This window comes from Erpetoichthys calabaricus, chromosome 4, assembly GCF_900747795.2.
Source record: "Erpetoichthys calabaricus chromosome 4, fErpCal1.3, whole genome shotgun sequence".
NCBI lineage: Eukaryota > Metazoa > Chordata > Cladistia > Polypteriformes > Polypteridae > Erpetoichthys > Erpetoichthys calabaricus.
In genome coordinates this window covers 28,316,113-28,332,422 of record NC_041397.2, presented here as the reverse complement: position 1 = coordinate 28,332,422, position 16,310 = coordinate 28,316,113, and the positions used below count along the sequence as shown (strand labels likewise).

Sequence of the window (16,310 nt, the reverse complement as noted above, 5' to 3'; positions counted from 1 at the left end):
TTAAAACAGCATACTGATGATGAAAATAATAATTTTAAACTTATTATTCGCACTGACAAAATACATTTTCAAAATCACAAGGGACAAATGCACTTGTTAATGATGAAGTTGCTGTATTAATTGTGGATTTTGAAAAGAGAGACATTATTTTACATTCCAGAAGTAACCAACTTCAACGAATATCTGAGATTCATAGATCGTACATTGCTTTTCAATATCCACTGATGTTTCCGTATGGGGAAGATGGTTACCATACTAATATAAAACAATTGAATTCATCTAAAAATGTTTCTGCAATGAAACTTCTATAGTTATCGTATCATGGCCAGAGAAAATTAAATTAATTACTTACATTACTTTCAACAGCTTTACAATCAATATTTAGTTGATATGTATGCAAAAATAGAATCAGAGCGTCTTGCTTTTACCCGCAATAACCAAAACAAACTTAGAGTGGACAATTACATTCATCTTAAACATGCAATAAACAATGATGGAGACATTCGAAATTTAGGTCAATTAGAGATCTTGCATGTATGTACAAAAAGACTCACGATGCTATGACGTATGTGAGGAAATTTGGCAGTACCGATTTATTTATAACTTTTACAACTAATCCAAAATGGCCAGAAATATCTGATTTGTTATTAGACGGTCAACAAGCTCACAACAGACATGATATTTTTAGCAGAGTTTTTTAACTGGAAAAAACTGAAGGGTTAAAAAACTAATGTATTTATTGAAAAGAGGGAAAATCTTTGGCATAACAATTTGTCATATGTATTCAATTGAATGGCAAAAACGAGGCTTACCTCATTTGCACATATTACTCGTAATTAAACAGACTCAATTATCAAAGAGGAATTTCCAGACAAACATCAAGGCCCATTATTGTTTTCTGTTATCAAATCCAATATGGTTCATGGTCCATGCGGGTTACTGAACCCTAAATCTCCATGCATGAAAGATAGTAAGTGTACAAAGAGATATCCAAGGCCTTTTGTAAGTTAGACTGTGACTGGACAAGACGGATATACTATCTACAAACAGCGATCACCTGAAGAAGGGAGATCAGTTGCTGAAATTAAAGTGGGCAGAACGTCTTTGATAATCGATGGTGTGGGAAATAGCCCGGACACAGACAGACAGACATCATTTTAAAGTCCCAACACACGTTTATTTACACTATGTACAAAGTCCAAATATGCACAACCCAGTGCCACAGCACCAATCACCCCAATAGTCCAGGCCACTGTCCACAATGCCTTCAGGCCGCCTCCTTCTCTCCTCTATCTCTCAGTCTCTGACCTCGTCCTCTTCCACCCGACTCCAGCCTCGAATGAAGGGAGGCGGCCCCTTTTATAGTCACCCGTATGTGCTCCAGATGGTTCCCGGCAATCTTCCCCTGACACGCCCCTGTGTGGCGGAAGTGCCGGCTGTCTTTCCGGAAGCACTCCAGTTGTCTCTTTTTTCTTCTTCCCCCCAGCACTTCCTGGTGTGGCGGAAGTGCTGAGGTCCCAAGTCCTCCAGGCATGGGGACGCCCCCTGGCGGTCCGGAGGAGGCATGAGCCCTCCTCCTGTCCTTCTTGGCGTCCCGGCTGGGTACCACCCCCAGCCGCGTGCCACAATGGGTAGTACCTTATTGTCCTCTTTTATGTAAAACTTTTAACGCTCACATTAACACTGAATTTTGCAATTCAGTTAAATCAATTAAATATATCTGTAAATATATAAACAAAGGAACTGATCGAGCTACTTTTGCTATTGTTAATAAAGAAAATGATGAGGTGTACCCTTACCAATCAGGATGCTATATAAGTTATTCTGAACCACCATGAAGGATTTTATCCTTCCCTATATATGAAAGATATCCTCCTGTTATACATTTAGCCATTCACTTAGAAAATGGTCAGCGTGCTTACTTTATGACAAGCAATATTTCAGAACGAATCAATGAACCACCTATTACCACCCTTACAGCATTTTTTGAATTGTGTTTTTTTTGCCAAGACTTTATTATACAACGAAGTACCATCTTATATACATGGAATGGGGAAACATTTGAAGAAGCAGGGATCGTCTGTACAAGGTTTTCTAGATATCAGAAAAAGCAGTGCACTTGGTCGTGTGTATGCTATCCATCTAAATAATAAAGAATGTTATTTTTTATGCATTCTTTTACATAATGTTAGAATGCCTACATTGCTCAGTCAATCAGTCATTGTCCATTGTTCAATCAACTAAAACAAATCACAAGCTCTATGTCTGATAGAAGATGACTCTCATTGGGACAAAACTATTGAAGAAGCTTCTTTTTTTTTTTTGTTTTTTTTTTTTTGTTCTTTATTTTGCCTTATACAATTTCTTGTATTAGGAATTTGGTGGTTTTCGCATACCCCTTGGGGTCAGAGTGCAGGGTCAGCCATTGTACAGCGCCCCTGGAGCAATTACAGGTTAAGGGCCTTGCTCAAGGGCCCAGCAGAGCAGTGGCCTTTTTGGCAGTGACGGGGATTCGAACCGCAACCTTCGGGATACCAGCACAGATCCTTAGCCTCAGAGCCACCACTCCGCCGATTCACCAAAAATACTGATTGATTTGTTTGTTGTCATGTTAGCTTTTTGTAATCTTTCCGATCCTTTTGGTATGTGGCAAAAATATAAAAACAGTTTAACTGAAGACATTTACCGCACAGAACAAAAATTGTTTTCAGATCTTAATGTGACATATAATGACTTCCTATATAATGAAGTGCTAAAAAACTTCAAGACAAATTACAGGCTATGTTTGGGAAAACCCTTGAGGATTATGGTCTCCCCACACCACATCTTCTTAATAATACTTCACTTAACACTATGTATATGAGACAAACATCATATAACATAAATAGACTTCAAACTTATGTAAAAGACAATGAAATTCTGTTAGTGAATGATCAGAAAAAAGTTTATAATGAAATTTTGGAAAGTATCTACAAAAATCATGGAAAAATATGTTTTCTGGACACACCAGGGGGAACAGCTAAAACATTTCTAATCAAATTAATATTGGCTAAAATTAGATCAGATTATAAAATCGCAATAGCTATAGCATCCTCTGGTATAGATAGATAGATAGATAGATAGATAGATAGATAGATAGATAGATAGATAGATAGATAGATAGATAGATAGATAGATAGATAGATAGATAGATAGATAGATAGATAGATAGATAGATAGATAGATAGATAGATAGATACTTTATTAACCCCCAAGGGGAAATTCACATACTCCAGCAGCAGCATACTGATAAAAACAATATCAATTAAAGAGCAATAAAAACACAGTGCAAGTTAAAAAAAAAAAAAGTGCAAGGTGGAGAGTGCGAGGCAGGTATAATAGACAATAATCTTGTATTTTGTTAACGTTTACCCCCCCGGGTGAAACTGAAGAGTAACTTAGTGTGGGGGAGGAACGATCTCCTCAGTCTGTCAGTGGAGCAGGACAGTGACAGCAGTCTGTCGCTGAAGCTGCTCCTCTGTCTGGAGATGACACTGTTCAGTGGATGCAGTGGATTCTCCATGATTGATAGGAGCCTGCTGAGCGCCCGTCGCTCTGCCACAGATGTCAAACTGCCCAGCTCCATGCCTACAATAGAGCCTGCCTCCCTCACCAGTATGTCCAGGCATGAGGCGTCCTTCTTCTTTATGCTGCCTCCCCAGCACACCACTGTGTAGAAGAGGGCACTCGCCACAACCGTCTGATAGGACATCTGCAGCATCTTATTGCTGATGTTGAACGACGCCAGCCTTCTAAGGAAGTATAGTCGGCTCTGTCCTTTCTTGCACAAAGCATCAGTATTGGCAGTCCAGTCCAATTTATCATCCAGCTGCATTCCCAGGTATTTATAGGTCTGTACCCTCTGCACATAGTCACCTCTGATGATCACGGGGTCCATGATGGGTCTGGGCCTCCTAAAATCCACCACCAGCTCTTTGGTTTTGCTGGTGTTCAGTTGTAGGTGATTTGAGTCACACCATTTAACAAAGTCCTTGATTAGGTTCCTATACTCCTCCTCCTGCCCACTCCTGATGCAGCCCACGATAGCAGTGTCGTCAGCAAACTTTTGTACATGGCAGGACTCCGAGTTGTATTGGAAGTCTGATGTATATAGGCCGAAACAAGACCGGAGAAAGTACAGTACCCTGCGGCACTCCTGTGCTGTTGAGCACAATGTCAGACCTGCAGTTCCCGAGACGTACATACTGAGGTCTGTCTGTAAGATAGTCTACGATCCATGCCACCAGGTATGAATCTACTCCCATCTCTGTCAGCTTGTCTCTAAGGAGCAGAGGTTGGATGGTGTTGAAGGTGCTAGAGAAGTCCAGAAACATAATTCTTACAGCACCACTGCCTCTGTCCAAGTGGGAGAGGGATCGATGTAGCATATAGATGATGGCATCCTCCGCTCCCACCTTCTCCCTGTATGCGAACTGCAGAGGGTCGAGGGCATGGCAGACCTGTGGCCTCAGGTGGTGAAGCAGCAGCTGCTGCATGGTCTTCATCCCATGTGACGTCACACCTGACGTCCCTCCTTTATTGGAGGGAGGGAAAGCCACTCATTCGGCTTTTAAGTTACCATTAAACTTAACTTACAGTGAAGTTCCCGTATTTAATATCAAGAGAGGGCTTCCTTTAGCTCAACTGTTAAAAGATTGTGTCGTTATTATTTGGGATGAGTGTACTATGTCTCATAAATAAGGAATAGAAACTCTCAATAGAACACTTAAAGATGTAAGAAACGATGACAATTTAATGGGTGGAGTAACTGTTCTGTTTTCAGGCGATTTAAGACAAACTCTTCCAGTAATTCAAAGAGGTACTAGGACAGATGAAGTTAGAGCATCAACAAAATGTTCCATAATATGGAGCAAAATTCACAAATTAACTCTAACGACTAACATGAGAGTACTGTTGAAAGGAGATTGTTTAGCTGGAGAGTTTGCACAATTGCTTTTGAGAATAGGCAATGGGCAAATAAAAGAGACTTCTAACGGAGATATTGAAATTCTGAACAATCTTGGAATCTTAGTTAAATCCATTAAAGAACTGGCTGGAAAAGTTTACCCAGATGTGACAAATTTAAATGAAAAAAGTGACTCATGGTTGTGTGAAAGAGCAATACTGTCGCCTAAAAATGATACTGCTGATTAAATAAATCATTATCTGCCTGACAAAATATATGGTGATAAAAAAAAACTTACTCTTCTATTGTTTCTGTTTTGGATAATGAAGAAGCTGTGTACTTTCCCCATTGAATTTTTAAATTCTCTTAATCCTCCCGGAATGGCCCCTAATAAACTCAGTTGGTACACCAATCATGTTATTACGAAATCTAAATGCTCCTCAACTATGCAACGGCACCCGTTTAAGAGTGACTGCATTGCAATCTAAATAATAACAGGCTGAGCTAAGGTGAAAAAGTATTCATTCCTCGGATTCCAAAGCATTCCAGTGACTATCCTTTTGAATTTAAAAGATTGCAATTCCCTATAAGAGTTTGCTTTGCTTTAACTATAAACAAAGCACAAGGACAACACTATCGGTGGCTGGCATTGATTTGCGCATGTCTTGCTTTTCGCACAGTCAGTTTTATGTTGCATGCTCCAGAGTCAGTCAAAGGGACAATTTGTATATTTTGACCTAGAAATGTGGTATATAAAGCGTTTTTAAAATTTTTAAAAGGAGACAGCATACACCACTATGGGAGCCAGAGTTGGGAGAAGGGAGACAAAGCTCGCCTGGAGGAATGGAGGAGAAAAAAGGAGAAAGAGGAAGTGAATTTTGTTGTGTGCTGGGGATTGTGTTTGGCTTGTGGGAAACGGGGGAAGGTGTTTCCCACAAGAGAAAAAAGAAATTAAATATTGTGTGTGCTTTGAAGTTGTGTCCTATGCCTGTCTGTGTCGGGGTGACAAGGTGATAGATTCTCAGACATCATAAATAGTCTTAAATTGAGAAATCACCACATGGACTTTCCCATAATATTGACACTAACTTTCATTCACACACAGTTTTGACCCAGTAATTTACTGGTAAATTTCTGGTACCACCTACATGTTTGAAACGGACTCATACAACAACATACATCCACTGATGTCACTTCACTTTATTTTGTGATGCACAGAAAAGTCACCAGCACTAAATCTGTTCAACAACAAATTATTTGGAGTTCTTACAAGTATTTCATAGGCAAGGACAATAACTGCAATATGTATAACACATGTAGTATAGATTAAGAATGTTCATCCATCTATTTTTTGACGTAATTAACCAGTTCAGATTCATGGGGAGTTGGCATCATGTGGAAAGGGAGCCAGTGCATTTAAATCCACACACAAAATCAGTTCTTGTTTGGAAAAATCCTCCAATGTCATTAAACTACACAAAAGTTAAATGTCATCCTCAGCCACAGTGAATCTAAAAACAAGCACAAATCATGTGATGATTTTCCTTGTGTTTAAAAAAAACCAAAAGGTTTTTCTTGTGCTGTTAAGGAAATAACATTCATCCCCTTTTAACATCCTTGACCTGAGCCACTGATGATTTGTGGTATAAACATTGGCCACTGTGTCATCCAATCACACTGTTTCAACATGTCCATAGCAAACAGCTGGATACAAATTAAACAAAGTCTTTATTTATAACTTTCTGTTACCGGATTGCATGCAGCACACTCTTCTGTTTAGCTGTGCGATTGAGCCATGCAACTGACTGGCATACCAGTGCATGTGGTTCTTGCCTTACACCCAGTGCTGATGGGATAATAATAGTGCAGGTATTTTTCTTCAGTAAAATAAGTATTGCATTAGGTTGCTTGTTTCTTTAAAAAGTAATCTGATTACATTACTCACTTTACTTTTAACGCATTACCCCAACTCTGCTCCCGAGATTGTGCTGCTGAGCTAAGCACTGTAAGTTTCCTCTTCAACATAAATTAAACAATTTCTGAAATACTGAGCCAGATTATTTCAACCAGGAAAAAGAATAATACAATTGTCCGAGCATTTGCCCCAGGAAATGTATCTTGTGGATGCTTTACCAGTGGCTACTGAAGACATGTGCAAAGCTAAGGAAGCGAACAGTGTGCCATGTGCATGAGAAGACTACAAAATCCTTAACTTAAACCTGGTTAAAGTTTTACTTGGCCACATAACCGGGTTACTTGTGGTGAAATCTACTTCTGTTAACCAAGTTTCTCTGACAAGAATAACCCAGGTTATGCATGGAATTTTAGAAACCAGGTTTCTGTGAATAACCAGGGGCCTCATGTATAACGGTGTGCGTAGAATTCACACTAAAACATGGCGTATGGACAAAAACAGAAATGTGTATACACACAAAAAAATCCAGATGCATAAATCTGTGCATATGCCAACTTCTACTCTCTTCCGCTACATAAATTCCGGTCAGCGTGAAATGTAACGCATATGGACGCGCCAGCCATCCCACCCCAACTCCAACCAGATTTACGTCTCTTTGAATATGCAAATCAATATAAACAGCCTCTTAAGTTCAGCATTCTATGAAAAGACAATGGCAAAAGCAAGGGGTGAAAAAAGAAGAATTTCAGCGAATACCAAGTGGAGGCAAAGGAAAACATACTATTTGTTGGTTTAAGCAGTGGTATAAACAACAAAAGAAAGTTGATTGAGTGACAAAGAGTGGCTAAGAAACTGGAAAGTTCCAGTTCAGAAAATTGCACAGTGCCCGAAATAAAAAGAAATGGTCAGATATCAAAGTTGCCATGGAAAGGTAAGTCGTAGCCCACCGTCGGAGTGTCATATGGAAACGTATTAGGGTACAGAGAAAAGAAAAAAACAGGGACACAGTGAGAAAAAAAGGTTGAAATTTCTACTTTATTCACATATTTTATTATGTCATTAAAGTAGAACGTCATAAACTTCATCTTAAAATCGTTTAATTTATAAGTTTCTAAAATCCCACTATAACTAAAGTAGCACATTGAATCTTTCGTATTCTGTGTGTTCTTCTATTTACTCTATGAGTGTGAATTACTATGTGCTTCTTAAACGGGCTTTCGCTTATGCCGACAGGACACAGAAAACATTACATTCATGCTATTACAGCTCTCTGAACAATTTAAACACAAAAATGTATACTTGATATCATTTCATTATGACAGGAATTAAAGCATGTATAAAACATGGGGGCACGGTGGCGCAGTGGTAGCCATGAGCTGGCGTCCTGTCCAGAGATTGTTCCAGCCTCCCGCAAAATGCTTGCTGCGCCGTGCGACCCTCAATAAAATAATTTATTGCAGCAGTACTGTCTCTTTCAAACATACTAACCCTGAATTCCTGTCCTTCCTTTTCTTTCTCCAAGTAACCAATCACCACGCAATCAGCTCCTTAGTAAATGTCAAGCCATCTGTAAGCTTAGAACGCCGAATCTTCAAAACTTTTAAGAAACATTGAAATATCTTCATGTTTAATTATTCCATCCATCTATCCATCCAGGGTCACACCAATCTCAGCAAGCATACAGTGTGAGGCAGGAACAATACCTGTCCACCGTGTCCACACGTTTACTTATTAACAGTATACATTATTTAAATCAAGTTAAAAATTTATCTGTATAATGTAATATACATAACTTTACTGCATTGCATTTTAAAAATGATATCAACAGCTCCAAGAGGATAGCGTCTAGAAAGCTAAATTGACTTAGAAGCCATCTGTAAATACGTGCTCTCTTCTTTTCAATTGAATTGAATTCCTTTCATTGTTATTGTATAATACAATGAGATTCAATATGCAAATCCTCCATAAACTTATTTTCCTATAAAATGGTAAAATATCAACAACAACAACAATAATAATAATAATAAAAATAATACGATCAAAAACAATGAAAAATATACAATATGAAAGCATAATTGGCTCAGGTTGTGCAATATTACAACTGTAATGCAAGTTTACAGTGAGGTAATTGTACTTATAAGTACAAACAGTTCTACCGGGAGCACTTGATGGACTGATTGAGTGTGTTTATAGTTCTTGGGATGAAACTGTTTCTGAACCGCGAGGTCCGTACAAGAAAGGCTCTGAAGCATTTGCAGAATGGGAAAAGTTTAAATAGACTGTGCCCATGGCTGAGGCAGCGTGTGCCAGAAGCTGTACCCCGATAATTCTCTCTGCTCTTGACACAATCTGCCATAGAGCTTTCTAATCAGCTGCTGTATATCTGTGATTCCACACTCAGATACAGTGGGCTAAAATACTCTTAGTGGTGCACTGAGAGTAACAATGCTAAAGCATCTGTGGTATTTGGAATAGTTTGGCCATTCCATTCACCATTATATTGTTACAGGTTGATTACAATCAGATGCCTTAAAACTGAAAAACTATATGTGATTAATTTCAGTTTATTTGGTAAAGCCACGTCAGAGATGTGAATTTAAAAAAGAAAGGGAAACCACACAGGAACAGTAGCACTGCTTTGATGCTGGGTGCTGCCAGTTTGCAAAACCAAGCTGAAAACTTGTGTACGTAATGGTCTGAGCTGGCGTGAGAATGTGTGTGGCGTTACGCGAAGTTTAGTTTTTATACATTTAGATGTGAGCATGGAAACGGGCGTACACAACTTTTTTGTGTGTACGCACCGTTTATACATGAGGCCCCAGGTTATTAAGGCACATGTAAACACACTCAATGAGCCAATTTAGGGTGACCAATTAACCTCCTAAAATATGCAAACATTTGGTATTTTAGAAGAAAACCAGATTACCCAGTGAAAAATGCATAAGGAAACGGGAAAATATGTATTCAAATTCCATATTAACATTAACCTTCCCGGTGATTCCTTCAAGAGTTAATTTGTTTGCAGTAGAACTGATGTAGCAATTGTGATTTTGCTGTGCGGTACACACTGCGTATGTTTGTTTTAACTATTATACCTGTAGTTTATGTACTTTCAGCCAATCTTACACTAACATTTCAGCTTTTTGAAGCATGGCCTAAATCTGCCTACAAGATCAGATATGCACCAGCTCAAGACATATAAATGTAACTACATAGAATTAATGTTCCATTGTCAGCAATTAATCAGTTACAAGTCATACTATATGATATCTTTGACACACATATACATTAGTATTAAAAATGTTCTTTTCTGAAACAAGTCAAGCAAGAGTGATCATTTGTTAAACAATCTTTTTCCATCCTAAATAAAAATAGCATGCTGGAGGTATTCCAAATAAAACTGCAAAGAAATTACACAATTGATCAGTATATGTAATCATCCATCCATCCATCCATTTTCCAACCCGCTGAATCCGAACACAGGGTCACGGGGGTCTGCTGGAGCCAATCCCAGCCAACACAGTGCACAAGGCAGGGAACCAATCCCGGGCAGGGTGCCAACCCACCGCAGGAAACACACAAACACACCCACACACCAAGCACACACTAGGGCCAATTTAGAATCACCAATCCACCTAACCTGCATGTCTTTGGACTGTGGGAGGAAACCGGAGCGCCCGGAGGAAACCCACGCAGACACGGGGAGAACATGCAAACTCCATGCAGGGTGGACGCGGGAAGCGAACCCGGGTCTCCTAACTGCAAGGCAGCAGCGCTACCACTGCGCCACCGTGCCGCCCTACTGGTAATCTATTACAGCACAAAGTCAACATATTTATAAGAGTAAAATGTGACAAGATGAACAACGTAGATATTTTTTTCTGTCAGTTATACTCTTCTACACCAGGCCTTTGCATGCTTTCCTCAGTGTGTGTGTATGTGTGCTTTTTTCAGGTTCTCAGGTTTCCTTTCACACCCCAAAGATGTGCAGGTTAGGCTAGCTGCCAACTCTAATTTGGCTTCATGTGAGTATGAGAGAGAAAGTCTGTGTCCTATGATAGACTAGCATTCCTTCCAAGGATGATTTCTGTCTTGACACGAGGGATGTCTGAAGACACTTAACTTCTCACGGCCCTGTTCTGAAATAAGAAAGTGAACTGAAAGAATATCAAAATGTAAATATGAAAGTGTGGCTTGCTTGCGGCCTTTGGGACTAAATTGAGCAGGCTGGCTTTTCCACTTCTAGTTTTGATTCCTTAGGTGTACTGCCTTTGTTAAACTGCTCTTTGAAATGACTACAGAAAGAATTATTGAAGAAAACATGAAACTCTGGAAAAAATCTGAGGAGATACCCAAAAGAATATGCACCTTAAATAATTCTATTCCATTTCCACAAGAGAAAAAGGAAAGATGTAAAGTAGGCAGGTATGCCTTACTGGTTAGCATGCAGATGGAGTGTAATAATAATATAAAGGGCTTTGGAATTTATGTAAGAAATGTAGAATTTCTTCATATACATTCCCATGTAAAACACGGGAATAGATGACACATTAATGGTATTTTTAAAAGAACTGACAGATATAGGGTTGGCACATACTGTATAGCAATAAAGATTTGTATACCTAAAGTTGTTCCATGATGGTCTGTGAAAAGTTCATCTTCAAGTATCACTTAATATCAAGAGAACGGAAACAGTTTGGATAGTTATGGACATTTCCTTATGCTATTTTGGGTGTAAGAAATCAAACAGCAAATATTTTTAGATTGTCTGAAGAGTCTGAAAGGACATTTAGTAAGCAGGTTGAGAGGGATGTCCCAAATATCATGGCTTGAGTCATACATTTACTGGGTAGGTGCTGAAATAATCTGTGTTTCAAGCTCACTTTGCGTGTCTTAGTCGGTAATAGGCAGTAATTTAGAGATAAGCAAACGGAATGAATTGAGTAGTATGTAATCCAGTACAACTGCAAGCAGCAACTATCTGGTTTACAAAGAATCACAATGAAGTCAAACATAATGGGGCTGTATTAAAAGGAAAACAGTGGAAACTGAAATTAGCTGTTCTCCAAGTTGGAGCCGTAATACGAGGCGCTGTGGTTTGAAAATTGGTCCGCCTCCGCATCCCCCTAGCAGACAGGCAACACGGCCACTTCTTCCTCCCGCTCACATTCTGTCTGTCGCTTTTGCTGCAATGAAACTGGCGTCACAAAGTCTCGTGGTCTTTGTAAATGCGTCTACTTTGTAATGTTTATTTTTTCCTGCCTTTTGTATATAATCACCTGCAATAAGAGTACTGTCTTGGTCAGGCAGGGGTCACTATCCGTAACACCGCACTTGATCGAACTAACAACGTACAACATCACATCACCGGGTCGGCCAATCCCTGATAATTCTGCAGATATCTCAAACTCACTACGGTGCGATGAATTTATAAACGGGTGCACAACTAACCTTCTTTATAAATATTTAACTCGTTAGCTTAGATATTTCATATTTATTGCGTCTTGCTACACATTATATCCATCCTTGCAACGACTGAGGAGTCGTGGAGAAGATGCAACCATATGCTGGCAGCGTCTGGCGGAAGCCAGGAATAACACCCGATCAGATCCCCAATCCATTAAAGACATTTAACGGTCAAATGCGCTAATTCATTAGCCAATGGTATTTATTCATAAAGTCTGACTGTCGCGTGATGTCAAAGCCCACTGCTGAAGATATTCTCCAAAAAAAAAAAAACCGATTCACTTTTTAACACACCTGGGACGATATTCTGCATCCGTATCTACTTGCCGAGTAAATAGGATTTGGAACAAAAACCCGCCCAGATACGGGAAGAAGCTGCTAACTCCACACTCGAAAGGGCTCTAATACGGGTCCTAGAGCTTTGCGGTAACAGCACTAACCACTGCGCCACCCATAATATAACAATTAGCGAGTAGTTCATTTCGTTCTTAAATAAAACATCGTTTTATGTGGTTAATTTTCCGAGTTTCTCTTTTGTAATCCGACTATAATCAGTACTATAAACGTATTTATTCCATATAAACCCCAGTAAAATCTGCGCAAAAGACCGTTAAATGAACGAAGCGAAATCCCGCTACTACTACTACGGCTGTTGCTACTACTACTAATAATAATAATACTACAGGCATTACATAAGTTAATTCATTTTCGGAACCTTGTTTTCACTTGTCGCAAGAAACAGGAGCCTAAACCTTCCAATACGAATTTTAGTTCCGATGGCCGATTATTTAAAATGCACATTAATGGAAAAAAGTAGGAACCCCGATGTACCTTACGGACACCAAAGGAATACGTGTATAATTTCTAAGACTGTTTCGGTCTGCATCGACTTAAACATTTAAGTCAGTTATTGAAAAATAAATTGAAAAAAGGATGAACAATTTATTTAATAATACCAAACAACGAACCGTTCTCTGTTGCTTTGCTGTTGATGGCTATTATAGAAGCACAGTGAGCAGTTGTCGATGACCTGCGGGACTACTGTTAAGTTTAAAAAGGTCAAAGCAAGGGAAACGTCATTTACAGAAAGGGAAGTGGATTTCAGGAAAACAGCTCACTGGATAGTCTGGTGTATAAATATGCCTGTGTCTACTGTCCACATCTCTCCAGAGATGGATGCACGAATTCAAACTACAGAAGTAACAATAAAGCACTACAGCTTCAAGTAAGTAATGTCTCATGCACTGCGGAATTTGTACAAAGCATACTTCACAATCACGCGCATTTACAGTACATGAAATTATTCCAGCACGGACGTCAAAACGTGACATTTTATTTAATTTCCATACGTTTTCTACACCCGTTTTCGCGCAGTAGCCCACCTAAGCAGTGTCGGGTGCTAATCAAATACCGCCAACAACAACCACCACTAGACGGGATGCCCGTGCATCTAAGAAAAACATAACAACAAACCGGTGTTCAATCTAGTTAATCCAATTTTGAGTCACCAATTAAGTTTTCGTGCACCTTGTTATGTTGCGTGAGGAAAACAAATTAGAGGGAGCCTCTCTACAAAATCCGATGCAAAAAGTCCACAAGGTCGTTTACTCAAGTTGGAATCGAACCCCCATCTCTGTTCTTGTACCACGCTAACCACTGCGTCATTGCGCTTCAAATATGTCTGTCTCAAAAGATTTGATGATTTCAAATTAATTTAGAACAGAAGAAAAGTTTCAATTAACTTCTATCCTGTGCATCCGTACACTTAAAATTACAATGAATCAAAAACTGTAGACAAAGCACCTGCATGCCATCTTGTGACCCACCTAATTCCAGTAAATAAAAAAAAAATAAATAAATAAATCAAAGACCCCCCAAAGCCACCGTCATAATCACAGACGTCGCGCTCTCCCTTACCTTGACCGACCGCGCGCTTCACTGTGTAGTGCGGAGGTGAGCCGCTGCTCTTCTCGGGCGGCGCAGCGGCTCAGTCTCGGCGTCAGTCAGGCTGGAGCCTCAGTGCCTCGGTGCTTGGATCCCTCCGCAGAGCTGGAACTCATCCAGGCATTCTGAATCAGTTACTACTACAAGTGCACTAAACCCCCATGAGGGGCAGGGCGCAGACAGGAGACTTGACTAATTATTATTTGGGTTGAGAAATGGTGAACACAAATTCACAAGGCTAAAAAAAAGCTGGGGAAGTAGGTGTTTTTATAATATTTTACATCTCTGTCAACTTAATGTTCACTAATGAGTTAAACAAACTGGACTTTTGGAAAGGCTTCACTGTCGTGCATATACATTTGCTGTAATTTGCACAGTGTCCAAACGTGATTCCGAAAGATACAGTAACAATCCCAGCTGCACCATAAATTGCAGGTCCATCATTAATTCATCAGTCAATGGCGACCTGCGCCAACCTCTCAGTTGTTCTTAACGTCTTGAAGAAGCCGGTCCTCGAGTCGATGTTGGCCGCTGCGTTCAGATATTTAGGACACCAATGATTTCTGGTGCTATGTAAACTCAGCGATGACGGGTAATCAGAAATCTAAACCGTGTCCTTCCCAGCTGCCTGACCCAAGCTATGTATTCCTGACATAACTGTGTCACTTATAAATTTGTGATATTTTTAAACGAAATTAGATCTTTACATGCGCTAAAGTGATAAGCAATCTGTAGACATATACAGTACAATTACTTACTAGGTGGCTTGATCTTTTACCTCAATATGTTATAATCTGCTTTACTCAACATTTGCTTTCTAATAAAGGTACTGTATAAGTACTGATTAAGTGGAATAAGACATACAAAGAAAAAAAGTTTCCTGAAAAGATAGTACAGTACTCCTTAAACAAGTGTATAGGGACACATTCTCAAGCAATTAATGTTGCTATGTGCTGAACTCACCCAAGTTTACCATCTGTTCAACACTACACCTGCTCATACTTTTGGTTTATATCCATATAATCTTACAAAGCATCGCTTCCATATATAAACTGATAATAAATTATAAATACAACACACCAGGGAATAACATTAAATTAAATAATTATATACTCCATGTCAGAATCAATGCTTCTAAACTGGTTTTATTTTGTATTGATAATGTTTGCCAGTTTTGGATAGATACAGCTTTTAGTTTAAATTAAGAATCCATTTTCTGTGTAAAACATCTATACGTATATTTATCCTTTGAGCCACCTTCTATCCTATTGATCTAATTGAGGGTCATAGTAATTGAATGCTTATGCCAGGAACATTGGGAGCAAGCCTGGAACCAACTCTGATCAAAGTGCCACTCTACTGCAAACAGCCCAGTTTTTCAAAGGACATACAGGTGCTGTTCATAAAATTAGAATATCATGACAAAGTTGATTTATTTCAGTAATTCCATTCAAAAAGTGAAACTTGTATATAAGATACATTCATTGCACACAGACTGATGTATTTCAAATGTTTATTTCTTTTAATGTTGATGATTATAACTGACAACTAATGAAAGTCCCAAATTCAGTATCTCGGAAAATTAGAATATTGTGAAAAGGTTCAATATTGAAGACACCTGGTGCCACACTCTAATCAGCTAATTAGCTCAAAACACCTGCAAAAGCCTTTAAATGGTCTCTCAGTCGAGTTCTGTAGGCTACACAATCATGGGGAAGACTGCTGACTTGACAGTTGTCCAAAAGACGACCATTGACACCTTGCACAAGGAGGGCAAGACACAAAAGGTCATTGCTAAAGAGGCTGGCTGTTCACAGAGCTCTGTGTCCAAGCACATTAATAGAGAGGCGAAGGGAAGGACAAGATGTGGTAGAAAAAAGTGTACAAGCAATAGGGATAACCGCACCCTGGAGAGGATTGTGAAACAAAACCCATTCAAAAATGTGGGGGAGATTCACAAAGAGTGGACTGCAGCTGGAGTCAGTGCTTCAAGAACCACCACGCACAGACGTATGCAAGACATGGGTTTCAGCTGTCGCA

At 39.3% G+C, this 16,310-nt stretch overlaps 1 protein-coding gene across 1 annotated transcript in view; it reads right to left on the bottom strand.

Annotated features, from left to right (window-relative positions):
• Nucleotides 1-14,369, bottom strand: part of smad9 (SMAD family member 9) — a 75,588-nt gene extending 61,219 nt beyond the window's left edge. The window contains exon 1 of the mRNA XM_028799282.2: nucleotides 14,244-14,369. The gene's annotated coding sequence lies outside the window, so the exon portion shown is untranslated. The remainder of the gene's footprint in view (nucleotides 1-14,243) is intronic.
• Nucleotides 14,370-16,310: the final 1,941 nt, after the last annotated feature.